The 25,141-nt window shown below is 38.4% G+C and overlaps 1 pseudogene; it reads left to right on the forward strand.

The window, feature by feature from the left end:
* The first annotated feature begins 6,140 nt into the window (after positions 1-6,140).
* The window catches only part of LOC612647, a 197,962-nt pseudogene continuing 178,961 nt past the window's right edge, over positions 6,141-25,141 (forward strand).

Consider the following 25,141-nt stretch of genomic DNA (forward strand, 5'->3'; position numbering starts at 1 on the left):
GGCCAATAACCAGGGAGGAAATTGAAGCAGTCATCAAAAACCTCCCAAGACACAAGAGTCCAGGGCCAGATGGCTTCCCAGGAGAATTTTATCAAACGTTTAAAGAAGAAATCATACCTATTCTCCTAAAGCTGTTTGGAAAGATAGAAAGAGATGGAGTACTTCCAAATTCGTTCTATGAAGCCAGCATCACCTTAATTCCAAAGCCAGACAAAGACCCCGCCAAAAAGGAGAATTACAGACCAATATCCCTGATGAACATGGATGCAAAAATTCTCAACAAGATACTGGCCAATAGGATCCAACAGTACATTAAGAAAATTATTCACCATGACCAAGTAGGATTTATCCCTGGGACACAAGGCTGGTTCAACACCCGTAAAACAATCTATGTGATTCATCATATCAGCAAGAGAAAAACCAAGAACCATATGATCCTCTCATTGGATGCAGAGAAAGCATTTGACAAAATACAGCATCCATTCCTGATCAAAACTCTTCAGAGTGTAGGGATAGAGGGAACATTCCTCGACATCTTAAAAGCCATCTATGAAAAGCCCACAGCAAATATCATTCTCAATGGGGAAGCACTGGGAGCCTTTCCCCTAAGATCAGGAACAAGACAGGGATGTCCACTCTCACCACTGCTATTCAACATAGTACTGGAAGTCCTAGCCTCAGCAATCAGACAACAAAAAGACATTAAAGGCAATCAAATTGGCAAAGAAGAAGTCAAACTCTCCCTCTTCGCCAATGACATGATACTCTACATAGAAAACCCAAAAGTCTCCACCCCAAGATTGCTAGAACTCATACAGCAATTCGGTAGCGTGGCAGGATACAAAATCAATGCCCAGAAGTCAGTGGCATTTCTATACACTAACAATGAGACTGAAGAAAGAGAAATTAAGGAGTCAATCCCATTTACAATTGCACCCAAAAGCATAAGATACCTAGGAATAAACCTCACCAAAGATGTAAAGGATCTATACCCTCAAAACTATAGAACACTTCTGAAAGAAATTGAGGAAGACACAAAGAGATGGAAAAATATTCCATGCTCATGGATTGGCAGAATTAATATTGTGAAAATGTCAATGTTACCCAGGGCAATATACACGTTTAATGCAATCCCTATCAAAATACCATGGACTTTCTTCAGAGAGTTAGAACAAATTATTTTAAGATTTGTGTGGAATCAGAAAAGACCCCGAATAGCCAGGGGAATTTTAAAAAAGAAAACCATATCTGGGGGCATCACAATGCCAGATTTCAGGTTGGTTTCTTTTTTGTTGGTGGTGGTGACATATGATACCGTCAAGTGACTCTCAGCAAATATCAACATTGTGATGTGATTGTCAGTTGGAAAACAATTTTTTTTAAATGTTTGGGTTTTTAGTTCTGCGTTTTAATAACTTGTGAAGATTTTTAAATTTTTCTTTAATTTTTATTTTTTAAAAGATTTTTTATTTATTTACTCGTGAGAGACAGAGAGGAGAGACACAGGCAGAAGGGAGAAGCAGGCTCCCCATGGGGAGCTCGACATAGGACTCAATCCTGGGACACCGGGATCATGACCTGAGCCAAAGGCAGACAACCACTGAGTCACCCGGGTACCCAATAACCTGTGAAAATTTTTTAAAAATGAGAGCATCATTTCTCTTTCTGTCTGTCTTTTTTTGTACTTCCTTCCATAAACAGTTTTAGTAGTTCATGTTGTCAAATTGGCATTTGAATCAAGAAGAGAATCAGTGGCCTCCTCAAAGAGGTATAGCAAAGATTTCAATTACTAAAATGCAAAACTTGTTCTCTCTACTCATGTTTTTATAACACAGCATGGAAATATGTCTTCTGATGTCTTAGAGTAAAGAATTAGTTTCTAAAGTACCAAATTGTTTTTAAAGACACTTCTTTCTCATTCCCACTCCTTTTTCTTTTGTGTAACATTTTTCAGCTATTGGCTCTGGAACAGATTTGTTCTTTACTTTTATGTAGTGTACATCAAAACAGACATTCATATTTTCATATTTAAATGAAGTTTTTTTTTTTTACCATGATTGCTATTCTAATTTATAGTTATAATGTCAAGGTGATATCCCTTATGTGGGAGATATTTTATTGCTAGATTGGTTGTGAGCTTTTCTTCTGTTTATATCCAACTTTTCTATTATCATTTCTTCTAAGAAATATTCCTATATAGAAAAATTGTAAGTGAAAATCCGAATTTAAACAATCAGTATTGGGGAGTGATTATGGCATTTGCCCAATACTAGGTTAGAAATAAAACCTAGAGAGAAGAAATTATGGAGATCAATTTTTCTGAGATGCTGCTTTTGACTTGTCAATCTGGTATTCAAGATTCTTTAGTACTTTAATTCTATAGCATCTCTTGGCTTTCGTAAAGTAAAATAAAACATATGCCCCAGATCTTCTCTAATAATCTGTTACCACCCTCTTAATACCTGAAAGGGCCAGAGAATGATGAAGAGAAGGTTTCCTCTGGTGCAGGACAGGCCTTGAAAGAGCTCACCTATTGCTCAAGGAGAAACCGCAAGGAAAAATGATCCTTACATCAGTAATGTTCTTGATATTTCCTCTAAAAAAAGGAGGGAAGACAAAAACAGACATTAAAAAGCTAACAAAAGTGAAGTATAAACCAAGGCAAATTTCAGGAGACATTGACCCTAAGTGGATATTTGTATACAAATTTTATACATGAGAGTAAAAATTAGTCGTTTTAAAAGCACTTTGGGGATCAGATTTAGTAGTGGTAATTCAGATTCTAAGCAGGAAGGTCCTTGATGTCAGCTCTGGATGTAGGACAGTTTTTTTGGCTAGAAATCCGGAGATGGGGGAAAATGGCACAAAATTGTTGGAGTAACATTGAAGTGATACCACTGAATGAACTTGAGATAAAAATAATTTATATGTGGTTCAGTAATGAAATGATGCAGACATTATTTTAAGTGAAAAGCAATACAATATAATAAAGTTTATGGAAACATTTAGATCCAGGCTAAGGGGATGTATGTACAGAATGGCCTAGTGACAAATGGAGGCACAGTAAATCACTCATTATGTAGAGACTGAGGGTGACAGCCACTGATGCAAAGGGACAGCTCTGTGCCTGCTTACCAGGGTTTGCACAGCACAGAGTGAGCTTAAATGACTCAAGTATTCAGAGGAGTAACAGAGCCGTGAGCAAAGAAGCTGCTGTGTACCTGGTGTAGTGGATGAGAAAGGGCATACGCCATCCACATTCTTGTGCGTGCTCAGGAATCAGGCTTCTCTTGTCTGGTTTGCATGTTTATTGGGCAGGAAATGATCTGTCAGCTTAATTCAGAGCTTGTATTTTCAACGGAGCTGACATTGGGTTAAAAAAATCAATACAAGACTTACAAGATAAAATAATGTTATCTTATTGACAGCTATCAATAATGGGTAATGAGGCCTTAGCTTGAACCTCCTTGAACAAACAAGGACTTGAGGCCATTAATAGGTTATAAATGAAATCCTAATTATGTAGAATAGTTAGCTTGAATTCTAGTCTAAGACATTAATGTAATTAATTTATGGAAAGGCGTCAGTTTGAGTGTGAGAATTCAAGTGCATATTTTGTTAAGTTTTTTTTTTTAATAAACAGGTAGACTTTTAGAGAAAAATAGCTTTCTTCTTTGCAAGTGGAACTATTGCAGATGTATATTTGACGTGTAAACACGTGTGTATGAGACCTATTTGTTTGCAGTTTATGGGATGTCATTATAAATTTCCTATGTAGAAAGGAAATATGAACTGCTCAGGCAATCTAATAAAACTCAGATAGAAATAATTGAGTTCAAGTTCCTCAAGTTCCTCAGTATCAGCTCAAAATTAAAATAAATTTTTGTATTCTGTGACTGTAGGGTCACTTAAAAGTTCCTGTTTTTTCTTTGCCATGGTTTAAAATACCAGAACAAAAGCACAACTCCAGAGGGCTTTCCATTAGGTTGGCTTTTCTAGAAAGGTAGGATCCTTAGAAAGAGAGAGAGATTTAAAAAAAATATCTCTTCTGCAGTTTTATCCATAATGGGCGAAACTTGTAAGCAGCCAAGATATCCTTCAGTAGGTGGATGGATAAACAAACTGGTATATCCATGCAATGAAATATTATTCAGTGATAAAAAGAATGAGTTACCAAACTACGAAAAGACATGGAGAACACTTAAATGCATGTTGCTAAGTGAAAGAGGTCAGTCTGAAAAGGTTACACACTGTATGATTCCAAATATTTGACATTCTGAGAAAGGCATAACTATAGAGACAGAAAAAGATCAGCAGTTTCCAGGGACCGGAGCAGTGATGGGTGTGAGTTAGAGGTGGGGATTTAATAGATGAAGCATAGGAGATTTTTGAGGGCAGTGACAGTGCTCTGTATGATACTGTAATGGTGGGTATGTGACATTATGTCTTTGGCAAAATTCATAGAATGTACAACACCAAGAGTGAACCATAATGTAAACTATGGACTTGGAGCGATAATGACTTGTCGGTGTAGGTTCATTGACTGTAACAAACATACCACACTAATACAAGATGTTAATAATAAGGGAAACTGTGTGTGTGTGTGAGGAGGAGGTGGTGGGCAGAGAGGTAGGTAGGTGTATGAGAACTCCTATTTTGTTCAGTTTTTCTGTAAACCTAAAGACTCTAACAAATAAGGTCTATTAATTTTTTAAAAATTCTCTTCAGAATTAGACTTTGAAATAGAAACTTCCAACTTACAAGATTAAGGCTGCTCTGGGTGAACACAGCCCATAAATCATCAGGGTCTATCTTATATTGACTTTCCATTTGGCTCAAAGCATTAATCTAGATACAGCAGGATGAATTAGTGATTATATAGACTTTGCCCTGCCCCACTAAGATGGTATCTAGGCTAAGTCCATCATTACTAACAGCCCTAGCCAGTGAGTTGACGCTGACCCAAATGCAATCCAGGTTGAGGTGGTGACATTGATCCCTTAAGTCAAGGACAGATTTTGTGCAAAGTTTTCTAATGAGATGGCTCCCGCTGTAGGGATAACTGCTCATAGGTGCATAAGTGATAAGTTGGTTATTCCTCCAGGAAACTCCCTAGAGTAACCAAGACTCTGCTCATCTTGGAACGATCTTCACAGTCATCTTTGGCTACATAGTCTGCTGATAGTGTTTTCCCGACATTTGTAAATCTTTTATACTCACTCCCAAGGTGCAAGTCAAGGTATTTTGGGGATGGAGGTATGTAAATGTTTGGCTTCCCAACAAGCAGTATGGTCCTGGGGACACGAGTGGTGTCTTTGGAAAGAAAGTAGCATTTCTACTGTTGTGCCCTCCCACGTGAGATATACCATGGGTCACAGAGACCAGGATGACAGCGCCTCCAGTGTGGTGTTGCAGCTGACTGCTAAGCCTTAGGCTTCCCAGTTTATTTTGAATAATTGAATCGAGACTTTGATTTCAGAAGGAATAACTGAGGACAGCTAGTTCAATCTTTCCTGTCCACACCACAAGCCAGGGGGCGTTTTTCTGTTGTATGGAATGACTTAGACTGGGAAGTGGGGAGGCAAGAACATCAAGATGTGTTAATAGATATTTTGTGTGGGGAGTTGGGGGGCTGAGGCCATCCTGCTCTTTCTCTTGGACTTATCAGTAAGGCGAACAGTGAGGAAATTGTAGGCAGGGTCACCTAGTGGGGGATGAAACACCTGCCAGTCCGCTGAACTTAAGGTGCTTACAATAGTTTAAAGAGTTGTACTGCATTTCCTTTCATAAGGAAGGTTCCATGTGTGAAATTCCTCCTTCCTTTAAATCGTCCAAGGATCTAAGATGCTCCCTATCTAGGTGTCTGAGTTGTTGTGTGCTCTCTCTCTCCACTGTCACAAAATTGTAGTCTTTAAGTAACTTTATGTTTTTCTAGTGATACCCTACTTACTCTCAAACTTTTTTTCTAGAAATATGAGGTGTGAGAGGGACAGAACATCATTATAAAACTTATTGAGACCCTAAATTGTGCCAACCTCAGCCAACTGAGCCCTTGTAGGGGTTCTTATGAGGTCATTATAATGATCTAAGGTCATTGGACGATACTGGTCATTATTCTTATGACCTAAGACCATGTCATTCTAACAAAAGAATACAGGCAGCTGAACTGGAATCAAGTTAGAATCCCCCAGCATCATTTTTGATTGGGTTGTCATCCAGAGTGTTTGAACCAGATTGGCCTGGAGTCAGTGGGAAGTGGGGAAGGTGATGCATCATGCCCAGGACTAGTCAAGGTAAGATTCTGAATTTTCAGAATTGGTCTATATAAATCCCACTATCCCTTTGTCTCCTGATCATTATCTAGGGATTAATTATTCTTTGTTGTGTATTACTCCAATCTTACTTGTACTTTTTCATAAGTCATATTGGTTATCTCTCTACATGTCTGTTTTTCCTAAAAATAGTAAGTTCTTTAAGGCAAGGAATTTTGACCTTCACTTCTGTATTCCTAGGGCTTAAGAGGGTACCTGGTACTGTAGAAAGACTTAAAAAAGTGTTTCTTGGGGTACCTTGGAAGCTCAGTCTTGATCTCAGGGTCATGAGTTCAAGTCCCATATTCCATGCTGGGCATGGAGCTTATTTCAAACACACACACACACACACACACACACACACACACACACACACACATATGTGTTCAGTGTTTTTGAACTAGATTCAATGGTGAAAGATGGACTAGGATAACATTATTCAAATCAACTGTGGCTTGTATAAAATCCACAGAATCTGATTAAAAGGAAATGATTATTGATTCGTTATGTGTAGAGGAAAAAATATATTTGGGGATAAATATTACATATTTCTTTAAAAATTCTATAATTGCATATAACCAGGAAAAAGTCAATAAAAATTTAGGAGATTAGTATATGTTTCTTGTGTTTTTCTTTCTCCCATTGCATTAAACTATTTAGTAATGTTTTGACATTTAATAGCTATAGAATTATTTGATTGGATTATATTAATTTTTCGGTCTTAATGATGCTTATCAAATTAGTTCATTAAAGTAGAAAAATCAGACTAAATTTCAGAATGCCTGCTTGAGATAAATACCAACTTCATGAAACTAAAAAAGAGGCAAGCACTTAATTAGATTTCTTCAAGTTTTGTTCAGATATCTTGTGTTGAGTTTGGGCAACAATGGGGAAAGGGCTCTGGTTCTCTGGTTTAAGTACTGATGCGCTTATAGTTGGAGAAGTTCAGCCAGCCTGTTTTATAAAGGCAACATGAGAAGAGAAATTGCTGTAGATTAGTGAATGGTCTATGAATGGCATGGGTAATCACAGACTGGTCTCAGGCCATGGTGACTCAGTGGCATGCTTTACTTGCCGACTTTCAAGTCTGAGTTACTGCTTTACTGCTGGCCTACAGGCTCACTTTTCCTTGTTCTTCTCATTTCTTCTGAATGCACTCCCCAGGAAGTGAAAGTTACAACTTGCCTTGATGGACATTCCAGAGCCTTTAGACTTTATGGACATAGAGAATGTATTCAGAAACTTCCTGCTTGGGGATCACACCCTTTGTTCTTTTGTGCATATCCTAAGTGAACTTTGCTCCAGACAAATTAGCCTAGGGTGAGGCGTTAAAAAGAGGAGATTCCAAGAAAGACACAAAACACAGGAAAAGGGAGTCCTCATTCATTTCCATTTATGTTCCTATTTTTAGCCAAACATTTATCATTTTCATCTTTAATTCCTCCTAAGAATGTGAGTAATTCATGGTTTCCTTTTGTTGGGAGCATAAAATTGCTTCTGTCCTTGAAAGTTTTTAAGCATTGGTTAACTAAGGGGCAAGAAATCCTTACATTAAATGAGGAAACAACCTGACCAACATGTGGGCTTGAGGGTTTTACTATCTGGAATTTGAGATAACACTATAGATGTTACAAATGAATTATGCTCAATCACAATATCCCACCTTGTGCAAATCTTAATATCATTAAGCAAAATGTTGCCCTTCTAGTGTTTGATTCAGCAGAATATCGATGTCATTTTTTTTTTTTTTTCCTAGGATGTATTACCTGACTGCTGGGACATTATTAGAAAAACATAGAAAGGGAGACAGAATGTAAAGACTGCTAACTCTGGGAAACGAACTAGGGGTGGTAGAAGGGGAGGAGGGTGGGGGTGGGAGTGAATGGGTGACGGGCACTGGGGGTTATTCTGTATGTTAGTAAGTTGTACACCAATAAAAAATAAATTAAAAAAAAAGAAAAACATATCACACGTGTTATGGTTGATTGTGTGTATGTTGAGTACGCATCTGGCTTATTAGTGACTTGATGGGGAAAGAAGAAATTTCTCGTTGTACCTCAGTCTATCCATTATCTAGCCCTGTACTTGGTAGAGAGGAAACACATTGTACATTGCTTGTTGAACTGAAGTAAATCCCAGTCTCATCTAAAAACTTACTATGGTTGCTTAATTTTAATAGGGACATGAAGATGAATTGTCATAATGATTTCATTCATGAGCAAGAATTTCTCTTCTTAAATTAAGATTGTAGTACAGGCTTTCCTTTCCTTGTTTTGTAATACTATGGTCGTGCTCTAAGTTACCACTTTTGGTATTTTTGTGGAATCTTACTGGATTCCTCAGTCAGGCTTCTCTTTCAGAACTGCTTCTTCTATTACATCTTTGCTCAAAATCCTTGGAAACATCCCCATTAGGAAGGGGTGAAGGGGGCTACTTTGCATCCCTTGCAGTGGCTGGCATGGCGCTTTGTGCAGTTACTCAGTGGATGCTGATTAACTGGGAGATGTCAGCCTGGAGGTGGTTCTGACACTGGGCTGCTGAGCTCTGCTTTTAGCCACATCTTGTTAAATTCATGTATCAATGATGTGTATGAATACATAGAATGTATGCTTATCAGATTTGCAAATGACCTGAGGCTGAGATGGATAGCAAATATATTAGATGACAGAATCAGAATCTGAAAACATTTTGACAAGCTTCCTTTAACAGGATGAAATTTAATAGGGATAAAGGTAAAAGCTTACCTTAAAAGCAAAACAAAAAACAGAAAACTTCTGCTGAGGAACTGCATGTAGAAATGTGGAAGATTCTCAGAATGCACCATTAGTGGTACAGAAGCCACAGGCCAATGGAGTCATAGATTATTTGGAGAATAGAAGGAAGGAGGTGAAGGTTGCTCCATTGGCATTGGTTAGACCCCATCTGAAGCCTTGTGTGCAGTTCTGGGTTCATTACTGTCACAGACATATAGACAACTTGGAATCTAGGTAGGGGATGTCACTGGTTCTGAAATCTATGCTGTGAAATGAATATTTTTTGATGATAAGAGAAATTTTATAGGATATATGCTGGTATTTGTTTTTTTAGCAGTGGAAATACCATCACAAGGAAAAGAGATTTGTCTGGTATTGCATGTTCTCAAAGGTTTGACTAGCATTTAGCTATCTGTCAGTTATAGGGAAAACAAGTATGGTTAACTCTCAGGAAAAACTTTTGAATAACCAGCTTTTAATTAAATCATAAATTGCCCAGGAAAACATCAAGTTGTCCAATTTCTTTCCAAGATAGGGAAAAATCCAGTAGGAAAAGGCTGCATGAAAACAACAGATACCACTACATACTTATTAGAATGGCTAAAATCCAAAACTCTGACAACACCAAATGCTGGCAAGGATGTAGAACAACGAGAACTCCTACTCAGTTCTGGTGGGAATGCAAAATGGTATAACCACTTTGGAAGACAGCTTGGCAGTGTCTTGCAAAACTAAATATACTCTTATCATACCACGCAGCAACCATGTTCTTTGATATTTACCCACATGAGTTGAAAACTTATGTCCACACAAAAACATGCACTCAGATGTTTATAGCAGCTCTATTCATAATTGCCAAAACTCAGATCCAACCAAGATGTACTTCTGAAGGTGAATGGATAAACAAACTGTGGCACATCCAGTTTTTATTTATTAGTCAGTAATAAAAAGAAATGAGCTAATCAGGCCATGAAAAGACATGGAAGAACCTTAAGTGCATTTTGTTAAGTGACAAAAATCAATCTGAAAGGGTCACGTGATGAATGATTCGGAGTATATCACAGTTTGGAAATGACAAAACTGTGAAACACTAAGAAGATCAGTGGTTGGCAGAGGTGGAATGGGAAATGGGGAGGGATGACTAGGTGGGATACAGGGGGCTTTCAAGCAATGGTTTCTGCATATTATCATTTTGCTTTTTCTGCATGATATTATACTGGTGGGTACATATAATTATATTTGTTAAAACCAACAGAATATACAACAGCAAGAGTGAGGTTTAATGTGAACTATGGACTTTGGGTGACAGTGGCATGTCGATGTAGGTTCACAGATTGTAACAAATGTACCACACTAGTGCAGGATACTAATAATAGGGGAACCTGTGTATGGGGTTGGTGGGGCATATGGGAACTCTCTGTACTTTCTGTGCACCTAAAACGACTCTTTCATAAAAGGATCCATGAGCTAGTGATGGGGTAGGGCATAGTGACTGGGGTCTACTGGGCTGAGGCTTTTCCTATGGTATTTGATAAGGGTTCATAGAGATTGCAGTGGAGGAAGAGACCTCAGTAGCAGAGGAGCAGTGCTCAGTGTCAGGTCCAAAGGACACTTGGAGATCACAGATGGGAACTGCAAATAAAGAGGAATTTATACGGAAGAGTATCAGGCAACAGGAGAGGAAGCCTCCAAGATAGAAAACAAAAGCATAGCAAGTTGTTAAGTTGTCATAGCTTCAGGACTCTGAGGTGGGACAGCTGGTTCAAAGGCATGTAGAATGGCTGGCTGGCCTTGAACTTCCTGTCTCTGGGCAATTCACAATAAACTAGGGGACTCCTTTCTGGATATGCTACACACATGGACACTGACACACACATACACACACACACATATACATACCCACATGTACACACACGTGTGTGTATATAGACACACTTACAACATATATACACACATACAGATATGTTTATATGTAAATGCATAGGCACATGAATAAATAGGATAATTTTAGATACTGATAAGCACTATTCAGGAAATAAAATAGATCCATCAATGGAAATGACACAAGCAGGGTGCTTCATCAAGGGGGGTCAGGCAAGGTCTCTATGGAGTAGACAGACATTGGAGCTCTTGCTGGAAAGATGCAAAGAAAGCAGATGGGAGAAGAACTGAAGAAATAACACGGCAGCCAAACTACATATTTTTGTACTTAATTATTAATATTCTATTAGTTTCCTTTGGGGAGAGAGAGAGAGAGAGAGAGTGAGCAAGCGAATGTGTTATGCAGGTGGTAAGGGAGAAGGGAGATTATTTAGAAAGCAAAGAAAGAAAAGACAAAAATAGAAACCAAGTCATTTCAAGGGTTGAACCTAAGAATTTTGCAAAAAGTGTTTAGAAAGACATGGAACTCTAGTATTTACCAAGAATGACATTAGATCATTTTTCTTGTAATGGATCTGAAGAATAGTTTCCTATCCAGCCTGGGAAAATTTGATTACTTTCCCAAGTTAAAAAAGATAAGCAAGGATTGCGATAATAGCTTTGGATCAAAATTTCTAGAATTAAAAAAACATTTTTTGGATGAATTATCTAGCACAAACTGTATACCTCTCAGAGCAGAACATTTATTTGTGAGTGTGGCATTTTTTTTTCTTTTAAAAGAGGTAACAGGAAAAGAGCACGGTAAGAAAGACTGTGAAATGACCACGCTGTGCACACCGTGGAGGACGTGTCTTCTGCTTCGTGTGGCCCGGGGGGAGATGTGAAGAGATGAAACACGTTCAGTTGTGCACACACGCTTTGCAAGTGTGCACGAAGAGCCAGAACAGCTAAGAGGGGAGACCGGAGTGGGGACAGGGAGTGGCAGGAGAGAAGTGGGGCGGATATGATGGCCAAGCAGCAACATACCGAAGAGAAAGAGGAGAGGGAGGAGAAAGGCCCATGACTCCCTGTGATATGACCTGGGCAAGAACGTTTAGGCCACGAACTCATGAAGAGATGCACGGGCGGGTCACAGATGATCTGGTAACGCCGACCACTGCCAAGCTGCAGTTGTCTGAGTAAGGTTACCTGTAAGAAATCAAAAGTGTCATGTTCTCTTGTCTTTTTGAGTAGATGTGTCCTCCCCATGTTCCTGTCCTGTGAAAAGGCAGGTACTCGTCAGGCTTGGTCACACCTGTTTTAAGGTCTTACCCATGATTTTGGTGGGTGGCCCTCAAAATGCTCGCCCACCACTGTTCACATCTCTAGGCTGCAGTGGGGAATCGGGGAAGGGCTGTCCTACATGCTGCTCCTCCGACTCCCACCCCTGCGACTGCTGTCAAACAGTTGCTCTCAAGGTCACACATCTGCAAATTCAAATTCAAGGGAACCCATTCAACACAGTGAAATTAAGTAATAATTTAAGTGGATATACTTCAGCACAAAAGGATTTATTCTGGTGTGTTTTTAGGGCTTGGTATGACACACTGATACAAAAATACTAAATCACCAGGAGAAAAAAAAAAAACACCAAAAAAGTAGTATCGTAGAGGATGTGAGAAGGGGAAAAAAAAGAACAAAGGACTTTTCTCCAATCAAATGCAAATGAAAATGACCCGCAAGATTCTGAAAACACTCTTTCTCCTGACAATGAACATTTTCATGCAGTGAAATCCATTTTTGAGACTCATTAGCAAACGCTGTGATCTTGCTTATTTTGTATAGCAGCGTCTGGTTATTTCAAATTGATTAGGAGACCTCTGATGTGGGAGAGCGAATCACTGAACTACCCCAGGTATTTCTGTAATTGGTTATCATGCTTAATTACAAATGTTTCAGCACAGCCAATTTATTCTGGAGCAGATTTTCCCTGCCTTTCCGCTGCCGCTCCTGCCAGTGCTGTTTTCTGTTTGCAGGGAGAGAAGGGAGAGAGAGAGAGAGAGAGAGAGAGAGAGAGAGAGAGCATGTGCACGCAAATTAACCTTCTCCTGGGCATGTTTTGGTCCTAAAAAAAGCAGATTAATGGATTGATAGATTCATTCAAGGTATTTCATCAATAGCAGTGGTTGAAAAGGAAAGAAATGGAAACATGTATGTATTGGTTTGCAGTGGGAGGTCACTCATTGCAAACTGTTACCAATCTTCCTTGGTTCTATTATTTCCATTAACTAGTGCTGAGAGCTGGAAGTTCAGTGCTCTCATCTCTCTCACCCTGCCACGGTGCTGGCTGACCTTCCTGTATTCAATCCACTTGCTCCCGAGCTCATCAGAAATAAATGGACTAGAATAGAACAGAATATGGCTCCACATTGCGCTATTCATCGTCTGGCGATCCTGAAGATCTGAGCAACTGGCTAGTTGTGCTGGTGTCCTGGGCTGCAGACGGAGCACGCATTACATTCTCCACAGTCGCTCATTCACAGCCTGGGGCATTCCAGAACCCAATGATGGGAGGTGGGATTCTGGCCAGGGTCCTGCCTTGTGCCTCCTGCCTTGGCCCTTCTGTGAAGATCTGCATGAACTTTGCAGCACCAAAGATTGCTGCCAAGACCCCGAGTTTGACATCTTATGATTAGAATGAAACTTAGGGAAATGTGGACATTTTCCCCCAGGCCATTCCTGCTGGAGACTATACAGCACCTGTTAAGAAGTGTCTTCTTACCTGTGATACGACAGATGTTTTTTGGGTACAAAAGCAGAACATGTGTTATGTCATGTCCACTTTGATTTCCGTCTAAACTTTCCAATCTAAAGAGTGTTGCCATCGTTATATTAAGAATTAAAGTAAACTTTCCTGTTTACTTTAGGAAAAAATTCTATTGCTAAAGATCCTATTGCTAAAGAATGGGAGGGGGTTAGATTCGATCTAGTGTAATTCCCCATTGGTGAAATTCCCTGGATATCTGTGGGAAATTATTTAAAAAGTGGTGCGGGGAAGGCTTCTTGAAATAAGTGAGGCTAATTTGCCTTCCAGATGACAGAGATCAAGACAAGGCAAGTGACTTTTCAAGGTCAATAGTGGCGGAGCTGAAATCAGAATCTAGCTTTACTTTAGATGATGAGGAAAAGAAAAAGTTTTCTGTTTCTCTCTGTAATCACCCAAACTAGCATCCTCCCTATGTCAGGAATTTTCTATCCCTAGAGAGTAATTTCATTTTGCTTTTGTTGTGCCGATATATAGGCATTATTGATGATAATATGATTAATCATTAGGAATGATATTTCAAATTGAAAATTTCACTTTTTAATTTTCTTATTTCAGAATCTAGTGAAATTGTGTTTTTTTTTTTTGTTTTTTTTTTTTAGTATTTGAGTACATAGAGACAGTACTTCTGTAGTGAAGAGATCTATTTTATAGTTTCTGCTATTTACTATCAGCACTTTAGTAAACTTATGTAAATCATTATCGAGGGTGAGAATTAATTTTAAGAAAAGTAGCCGTTGGCAACATTCACATAAATGTGTGAGAAAAATATTCCAAATGGGGATTTTATAGTCACTGAAGGAAAAGCTCTTCTGTTATATTAGAGCTGCCAAAGAATTCAGAACTCGAAAGATCCAAATGACAGCAAAGCAGATTGAAGCCACTCTTCCCTCTACATTCTCCTTTCTTTATGCATTCAGGGCTCTGCATCAAGAAAACTTATATGCAAGGGGTGCAGAACAGATCCAATTATACAGAGCTCTAGCTAATGTCTGATGCTTTAAGTACTTTTCAAAATTTCTGTGGATCACCATAGAGCCACCTCTCAATTTCTCAAAGTAATGAGGAAATTACCCCAAAACCCATAGAATGAAGTAATTGGTTCTCATTACCAATTTTATTTTGATGCCTAATTGCACTTCATACCCACATATTGATTCAAAAAACTGGACAGTCAAGTAGCACTTACTATCATTTATTATATGGCTATGGAGAGAACATTTGAAAGGAAGTTTTTGCTGCTCCAAAAATTCTGCAAGAATTTGCACACAGTTTGATAGAGTGCTATGATTCATTGAAAACCAGACCTGACACCAGTGAGTGGAACGGGCCTTGGGAGGTTCTTGATCAGTAGGAAGGATACCATTGCATTTGAGGAGCGGCCCTGGGTGAAGGTGGTGATGTATGTGTCTTCTGACACCTATTATGGGCCTAAATGAGCATGGACAAAAGTTTGAGGGACTTTGGCATGAGAGTCCACTGAGAATGATGAACTAGGCAAATTTTTGTTTGAGGGGCATACTTTAGATTTTCTGCTCTGTTTTAGGAAGGGGAAGACCCCACTAATCTTTGTTAGAAAACACCAGAGGGCTGCAAATGTCCATAAAATTAGCTCATTTCATTCTGGCTTCCTTTAGATCACCACATTAACAAAATAGAAAAAAATGTACATTTGACATTTTCACTCATGGGAAATTTCTGGAGCCCTCTTATAAGCCAAGCAATGGACCAGGAGCTTTTGCTTGCCTATTGGGGCCCAAGCAACAGAAAACACCCTAAAAATAGGAAATTTGGGAAGGATATAATAATAGGACAATTAAAAAAATATGTAGGTTTTGTGTAGAAGAACTCTGAGAGCTGGTGAGTTACTTTAGGGCTACGAAGTATAGAATTAGAATGTCTTCATTTTAATGAAGTTGGAAGTCAGAGGAAGGACTGACCCTCAGGAGTTCTATCAGGAGGGATACTGAACAGTTAGCCTTTAGAGAAAAAGCTGGAAGAGTAAGCACTTTCCCCCAATTCTCCTTCCTCCATCACATCTCATGCTGGGGCTTTCTATTGGCTGAACTCCATTGGAAATGGGAGGAGCAGGGAGCTCTGTTGATGCGGTCCATTGTGGGTGCACATTTTGGTGGACAGATCAGGGTGTAGAGGGAGGTCAGTAGAAAGGGAATGTCCTGAGAATGCCGAGGATGCACGTTTTCTCTCAGTTCATTGCGGAGTAGTGCGCAGTGTAGGGCACGGTTTTTAGTTGCAACAACAGAAACCCAACTTTGGCTGGCTTAAAGCAGGAAAGGATTTAGAGAGCCTTCTGGAAGCCCTGGGACACCTGGAAAGCCAGGTTCTGGGGGGACACCACTGCTTCTTACTCTGAGTTTTCGTCAGAGACACTATTGCTGCTGCTACTCCGGTAACTGCTAGTTTTGCCTTCACAGCCAGTGATTCTTTCTCATGGACGCTTTTCCTCGTTTTACCAGCTGCTGATTTAGAACGAGTGTGTGCCTAAGACTGGCAGACTTTAGGTCTCTTGATTGAACTTTGCTTCAAAAGAAGGTGGAAGAGTGAGTACTTGGCATCATTAGCTTTCTAGAGAGGGACAGCGCGTCTTAGAAGAATTTTTAGGTAAAGAATTCTCCAAATTTAGAGATGACAGTCCAGTGATGGGTGTCCAAAGAGCATGTCAGATGTCACCACATGTGGATTTTATTAATGCCTTTTTGCAGTTGAAGATCAGGTTCAGAGAGGCTAAAAAACTTGCCAAATTTATAGCTTTAGTTGAGAATCAAACCTTAAGAGCAGGTTTTGGCTCTTTCTACTATGTCAAAATTTCTCTCAACTCTTTCCGATAATTCAATCTGATTTCCACTTTAGTGAATTCGTTTGCTTTTTAAGACAGCACTGAATATTTTTTTGAAAGTGCAAATGATTCTCAAGTTAACTTGGATGAAGAAATGTATGAGAAAAACATAAAAAATAAGGAATAGTGAGAGGAGATATGTGTTCTGAGTATTGAAATGTAATAGAATGCTGTAGTAATAGGAATAGTGTGGTATAGGTACAGAGACATACAGATTAATAGTCAACTCGAAGTTCCAAAAATAGATCCACCCAAGTGTAATACTGAGAGTGTGACAAAAGTGGAATTTTAATACAGCAGAGGAAGGGGTAGATGTTACCAATTTGTGGGGATCACCTGCTGACCATTTGATTAAAAAAATTACATCCTACACTAATTGAGTTCCAAAGGCATTAAATGTTTTAAAATGAAAAGTGGAAAAGAACAAAAGAAAATGTAGGTGGATAGTTATGTGATCTTATCTGTATAAAATGTTTTTAAGTATGGCACCAAAGTGAAAAAGACAGAGAAAACTATTCCTAGACTAGTATGTAAAAAGTAAACATTTCTTCGTAGCAATCACAATACAATACATTGCCACCTGGAAAAACACTTGCAAAATATATAAAATAAAAGAGCTAACATTCTTAGTATGTATAGAGAAAAATTCACAGAAGAAGACAGGATATAGCCAATTAACATATGAAAGGAAGTTAATCTCATTTGTAAAGTAATCAAATGAATTCATGTTTCAACAAAGTTAGCAGAAATTAAAGCAATTAACAATATCAGAATTGGATTAGTGTTTTTGGAGAGTTATTTGACATTATGAACCAAAACTCTTTAAAATGCAAGTACTCTTTATTCAAAAAATTTTACTTCCAGGAATTTTTCGTCTTGAAATAGTTCAAGACACACATAATTTATATGGAGATGAATATTACAATGTTATTTTTAACTGAAAAAATTAGGAAAAGAATTACTCATTATTCATAAACTGAGGATGCTAAATGATCCATGTAGATTTATAAAGTGGAATAGTATTTAGTCATGAGAAGGCACCTATCTGTCTTCGGATATCAAAAGAGATCCATGATATATTTTTAGTTGAAAAAAATAAGGCATAAAATACTATGAATAGCATATGTAATATTTGTAAGAAAAAAGTATTATATTTAGAAATAACTGGGAAGTTTATGCTCTAAATTATAAACAGTGATTTTTACCTCACTAGTAGCATCAAAATAGCATTTAGTTTTCCTTTACCCATTTTGACATTTTCTAATTGTCTTATGATTAAACATTAAAAAGCACAATAAAAAACAAGCCATTTCTGTTTTGAAAAGTGAAGTAATAGATATGTATCATCATGAAGTAACATATAAAGACTAGTTTCCATTTCTTATTTTACATGATTTTTCTAGCATAATTGTGTGTGTGTATGAGAGAGAGAGATTGAGAGAGAAAGAAAAAGGTAGAGAGAGGCAAGGAGGAGAGAATGATTTGTCCTAATTTTCAATCCTCGGATGATGGGTAGGGGGAGAACTGAGGACTGTCACCTACGCCTAAATCCTATTTCTATCACAAGACCTTTCTTAATTCTAAAGGCCCACTCGGTAGGTGAGGTTAGGTTTGATATCAGTCCTGGAGGGAGCCGATAGGGCCTCAGCTCTGAGAACTAAGCAACTTCGCTCTTCTGGGCTGCTGCTCTGAAACCCAACTCCTAGAGAGTGGGCTTTTCTGTGGGTGGGCTGTGGATAGAGAGAAGGAAGACAGTGGCTTACAAAGAAGAAATAAAAGAGAAAAAGGGAAAGACCATGTATAGAGAGGAACAGGAAACAGAGCCCATAAAAAAATAAAGGAGAGAGTCAGACAGTTAAATAAAGGAGAAGCTCGTTTAAACTTCTTCCTAGTGTACGACGAAATGGATCAGTGATCCTCTCCATCCTGTTCTTAGAACAGATAAGAGAGCCGAGGCCCCAAGAATTTAGGTGACGTGCTCAAAGCCATTCGATTAATCAACACAGATCTAAGACTGAATTCAGGTCTAACCCAGTGATGTTTCTACTGCACATAGTTCTTTCAGGAGGTGTTAGAGCAGCAAGGTCATCATTAATTAATGAAATTAGTGTAGAACAGTTACAGACATTAGTACAGCAAGATGACTAATAATCTCAAGGGTTTGAGATTGCTTCTTTTACAGGGATTTTGCTACTTTTTATTTTGTCTAATTCATAAAGTTTAGTAGTTTTTTTTTTTTTTCCTAAAACAGAATATTGTGTTTAGGAAAGTGCCTTTCAATATGAGAGGGCTCACATGAGACACATAGAGCTAATTTTCCAAATAGTTGAATAATAATCTGTGAAGGTCCCAAAGAATAGAGACCTGATGATAGTAACACTTATTTTTCTTGAGCAAGTATGTTCATGTTTTCTGTTGGAAAAGATCAAAGGACCAATACTCAAGAGACAACTTCAAAAGGCAAGTCAGCGTTTTTGACCAAGTTTTCTCTCTTTGCATATAGGCAATACACGGCAAGAACAGCAGCAAAGGGATTTGCCAAGTGAAAGGAAAGAACGTTTGAAGCAAGAGAGAAATAATTTCCTAGCAAGAAGGGCTATGTGATGATGGTTCAGCTGGTGATCCATTATGCCTGTTAAGAGGCCAAAGAGAACTGTAGATCTCTCAGGTCCATGGGGGCAGAGGCAAGGGAATAAGTTGAAGGGAACATCGGAATAAATGAAGTGCCTTAACAGCTGAAAAAGGCTGATGGATGTGCTCCGCACCTCAGAAGACAGAGCTCCCAGCAGGAGAATAAAGAGTGCAACAGAGCAGAGCCTGCTAGAACCACACAGTTAGGGAACTGATCCTCTAATAACCTCCCGTTTCAGGAGTTTATAATGTGCTATAAAAACCCCCTGTCTCTAGACTAAAACCTGGCACGACCACACTTAACTGCATTTTACTGCCATCACACAAATCCCCGATTTGCTGTTACTTTCTCTTAAATAGGGCTGGATCTATTTTCAGCATTGCAGGTGCCAAGATGTTTTGTAAAAATTCTCCGTGGAGAATGGATTTGATTTTTAAAATGCAGAAACTGGATTTCAATTCTTAAATTGAAATGCTGGACTAGGCACCAAGGACATTTTGATTAAATCATGCCTATGTTCAGGCTATTAATTCCAACGCGGATGGTGTCTGTAGATACAGAAAACTACTTGAAAAGCAGAGATAGTCAGAGTCTCCAATGGGTGAAGGTCACCCAATAGCTAACCCTCTTCAGTGGCCTTCATGACAAAATTTCGAGAAGCTTTTACTTCTCACACATATCTGCAGTTCCATTTATGATCAGTGAAGACGAAATGAAATCTTTTACTTTGTAGAAGAGTCTACCCATACTTAAAAAAATTGACCCTGGTGCTTACATGCGTGTTTCAAATATTGCAGTCACCAGTAATGAGTATTCTTATACTCATCATCAGACACAGTTTTATTTCAGTGGTTGGTTATGGGTCATGATCTGTCCATTCTATGCTAACTAGAATGTTCTGTGTTAACTAAAACAGGCTAACTAGAATCCTAGTTAAATTAAAGGGTTGTACGCGGTCAAATTCAGAATCGGAAATAAAAGTCAGGTCATCGTATCTTTCCTTTTCTACATCATGCTCTATAATCAGAGTACACGATAACATATTGTCATTATTCACTATTTTCCAAATACCTCTTCCTGGGCACATAGGATATGCTTACAAAGTAGAGGAGGAAAAAGGCTGCTGTCATGGATGCATAAGAGACTGAAGTAAAAAATCACACTTAACTGTTTAGAGAACCAAAAGCCTAAGTAAACAATTTATAATATTTTATATTTTCTCAGATTCGTTCCTGAAGAAAGGTTCACTTTGATAATCCAGCTGTTCCAGCTAATTATTTTCAAAGTGAACTGCTGTTTGCTCTCGCCTCTATTGGTTTATTTACTTTGAAGTTAGAGGCCCAGCTTCAAGCCGATATTTTGAATTCAAAGGTCAAGATAATCCCCTTCTTCCTATTTTGAGGACCTAGTTGGCTAAATATGCTCTTGTAGGGAAGAAAAGTTTTGTACAATGGGTGGAAAAACCTTATAGTTTTCCCACCTTTAAGCTACATGCTGTGTTTTTCTTTCTCTTGTCACCAAGGCTGGTGTATGGAGTATTAAAAAGCCCCCTTACATTTACCCATAGATTATTATTTTAACTGATCAAGGCTGAGTTCCGGAAATAGACTAAGAACTTTCACAGGGTCTCTCTCTTGTACGTGGGTCCTTTGCAAGCATTTTGATTCTGTTTTTAAGGTTGAACTCTTTTACTTTAATTACCCAGATTATGGAATGGTGTATTGCTTTTTATCAAAACTTCTTCAGTTCTTCTTGTGTTTTTGGAACTCTGTGAGTCCATTGGTGCAATGATTAGAGTGTAACTGTCTGTAGTTGTTTTTGTTCCAATTTTCTGAAGTAGTCTGTATGATAAAGTTCTAACCTGGGATCTGTCTGTATGTGGTGCGCTTGGAATGTGTAAAAGAAACACATTGTCTAGCCTGGGCGATGGCTTCCTGGAAGAATGTCTTGAGTTGAATCTTGAACAATCAGTATAAGCTGCCAAATGCGTGTTTTTTTTTTTTTTTTTTTGTTTTTTTTTTACACATGAAGGCGGAAGGAACTGTGGGTGAATTTCTAGAGATAAGAAAATATGGTGAATTCATAAAATTTAGTGTGACTGGAATGTGGGGTGTATGTGTAGAAGGAAGGGGATTAATGTGGAGGAGAAAGCTAGGACCTGAAGTCTGGAAGGTAGGCAGGTGTATAATGGCCTCGGTGGCCAATTGTATACAGTTAGACCAACTACTTACCATGCTGCGCTGGAGCCCTGTGAGAGCTTTAGAATTCATCATTGTGCCACCCAGCATGCTGTTTTCCAGGCTTCATAAATTGACGGTCTCTCAGCTGAGTAGAGCAGTTTGCTGAGCTTCCCAGTGGCAGGGCTTACCCTTTCCAGGGGCAGTAAATTCCTTTGGATCTCTTCCTTCCTTTTTTTCCCTCCTGTGCTTTTACAGTTCCTGATTCTTTCCCAGATACAAACTCTTGTATTAATGGGTAAATCTAGATTAAAGTTATCCCTCCCTTGTCACATATTTGCATTTGAGCCAGGAATCCTCAGAAATGGCTTTCTTGGCCATCTCAGCCCTGGTGTCAGGCACCAAGAGATGCGAGCTCTCAGCTCATCTCAAGCGAGGCCATGCAAGGGACTGTCTACACTGACTTCAAAGACATTTAGTTTTGGTACTTAATCTGCCTGTGAGAGGCTCACCATTACACCTTCTAAAGCTAAACCAAGTATGTGCGGGTGTGTATTTAGATTGAGCATAATGGTGTGTGTATGATTTTCTAAATTTAAATTTCTTTCTTTTTTTTTCTTTTCTTTTCTTTTTATTTCTTTTTTTTTTTTTTAGTTTGTGCTTTCAAGAATCAACTAAGAAAGTTCTGTTATTTGATCCTGCTGATGTTCCCTTTCAGACAGCTGCCACCAGCACCGCTTGGCCACTTCCTTTTTATTTCCTATTCCCTTTTAACTGTCTAGCTTACTTTGATATGATTTCATCTCTCTCTGTAATGGCAATGAGAGAGGATGTTTTTTCCCAAGGCCATGGCATGATATGCCTTTTAATTCATTTTAGGCTTATTACCTTGCAAATGTAAGAATGAATTAGGGCTCTATTTGCCTGGGCCAAGCATGCTTTAGACATGTGGAAAGGTGAAAGTGTGCATCAGACCCCACGTACGCTTGACAGACTTTTACTATGACAGAACTGGTCGTTAGAGGTTTGGTTCTTGGATCTGCCACTTTTCTACATTGTGACTTTGGATAACCCACATAATCTATCTGCGAGCTGCCTCTTTCTTTATAAAATGGTAAAAAGAATATAATTTTACCTTCCTTTCAGATCAGGTGTGAAAGTTGCTTTGAATTCCATGAATTCCACGTAAGAATGCTTTTAAAATAGCTTAATACAAAAATGTTAAGTAAGAGAGTGTATTTTGTTTTGGAAAACAATGTATTTTTTTAGAAATAATATTTCCATTACACAATTACAGTAAAAAATTTTTTTTACTGTGACTTCTGGATCTTATTTTAACACATGATTTAACAATATGCTGTGCTTTTGACAGCATTATACATCTTTCTCTAGAAATCTGTAAGACTGTGCTGTTAATTTGAACCTAGGGAGTGAATCTGGTCCCCAGTGAATATTGCCACCACTGAACCTGTGTCCTGTTAACAATCCACAAAATAAACATCACAGGTAATGCTGCTATGTTGTGGAACAACTCTTTTCAGTAGACCATAGTGCCTATTTTGCAATGCATTTTTTTTTTTCTTGGTCATTTCCTTTTGGCTGACCTATTGGCAACTCTGAAGATAGGATACATTACTCTATAACTTTAGGGGGAAGAAAGCTTTGTAATTAACACGGAGACCACACATTTATATTAAGTAATATGCATAATGAGGTGCCCTTATATTTATATTTATAATTCCTCGTAATTATATACCTTCGGTTCTTTCTGTGTTGCATGGTGGCAATTTGCCACTATTTTTTTTTTTTTTCCAGAGGAGAGGGAGCATATGGTCAGTTCCCTAGATCTGAAAATTCAGACCATACATACCCACTAATGAAATGATTTTGGAATTATGGAAATTGCTTCTTTCTCTCTAAAGACTAAAGCTGTGATTCCCAGCTCTGGTTTTACTGCCCTCCAGGGTAGCTTCAAACATCCCAGAAAGTGGCATGAAAATTTTAAGACAAAATTAATTTAAACTCATTCTAAATTAAAAACAAATGCATGCCAAATGGTGCTGTTAAAGAAATATTATCTTGATATCTGATAAATGTAATTTCTAACCTGAAAGTGTTCCATTCAATGCATACTGTGTACAGATGGGGACTAAATATATGGAGGCATGGTGTGGAAAAGAGCAGACCAGGAGGGAGAATTTCATTATTCTACAGAAAGCTCTTTTAACAGATTTTCTGATTAAGGCTTAACATAATTTCAGGACAATGTGAAAGAGGCAAAATTACAGTTTAAGGTTGACCCCTCTTTCCTGAGTTCCATTTGAACTATAGATACACCTCCGTGCAAGGATGAAAAATGTTTTGTCTCATATTCCTTTCACTTTTTGTTGTCTGTCCCATTAGTGCTTGAGTTGCTGTTCAGTCCTTACCTGATGTCATCTACCAGCTGTCTATTAAAGTGCTCATAAGAAACTTACTTCACTGCATCATTACCATACTTTTAAAAGAGTTATTGTGCCAATTAACTGGCCTTCGGGAGTAAAGACATTCTTTGGTAATCATGGCAGTCTAGGGGCACCTGGGTGGCTCAGTAGTTGAGTGTCTGCCTTTAGCTCAAGTGTGTGATCCTGGGATCCTGGGATCCTGGGATCGAGTCCTGCACCAGGGAGCCTGCTTCTCCCTCTGTCTATGTCTCTGCCTCTCTCTGTGTGTTAGCTCATGAATAAATAAATAAAATCTTAAAAAAAATCTTGGCAGTCTGATCATAAATATTTTTGCATTATTTTTTCTATTCTGTTCCCTCTGCTGAAGTTCAGCATAATTTCTTTTGAACCCAAAGGCATGTTCTTTCCTTTCCTATGGCTCTATAAGTTATTTGCCTGATTTTTTTTTAAAGATTTTATTTATTTATTCATGAGAGAGAGAGAGAGAGAGAGGCAGAGACACAGGTAGAGAGAGAAGCAGGCTCCATGCAGGGAGCCCAACGTGGTACTCGATCCCAGGTCTCCAGGATCACACCCCAGGCTGAAGGTGGCGCTAAACTGCCGAGCCATCCGGGCAGTTTATCTGAGGCCATCTTTGCCTCATCTTAAATGGGACTTTTTTTTCTTAACTTAAAATATCTTTAGGATTGTTTCAAAGTAATTTTTATGTTTATAGTTCACACAAATCTTATATTCACTGTTCCATTTATTTGAAATCAAAGTATAACCACTTACTTTCCTTGACTCATGAGTAATTTCTCTAGCAGTGGGGAAAAAAAAAGCTAAGATTTATTTAAATTTTTTCCTGCTTCATTGATATATAATTCATATATAACTGTGTATTAGTTTGAGGTATATGGAAAGGCTAAGATTTAGATTTCACAACTGCTTAAAGTTGTATTTAGAGCAAATTGGTGATGTTTGGGACAGTGGAGCCTGGGTATGTCAGTATGAACCTCAGTTAACAATTTGATTAAGATGTGAAAAAATGTAAGTAAACAAGGTCATTATGCTTCTGTACCTCAGCCGACTAGATGCTGAAGCCCTGGTGGATCAAAGTCTCTTCTAGTGGTAGATTTCTATGCTTTTTGTTTTAGAAAATAGGGAAACAGGTTTCATCATAAACCTAAAACTTTCAAGGGGAGTAAAGAATGGAGTGATAAAGGATGAATACTTTTTAATAAATGCTGAAATTTTTTCTCATCCCGATTTTAAAGTATTCTTATTATTAGCACTATTTGATA

The sequence above is a fragment of the Canis lupus genome, chromosome 4 (assembly GCF_011100685.1).
Source record: "Canis lupus familiaris isolate Mischka breed German Shepherd chromosome 4, alternate assembly UU_Cfam_GSD_1.0, whole genome shotgun sequence".
Classification (NCBI taxonomy): Eukaryota; Metazoa; Chordata; class Mammalia; order Carnivora; family Canidae; genus Canis; species Canis lupus.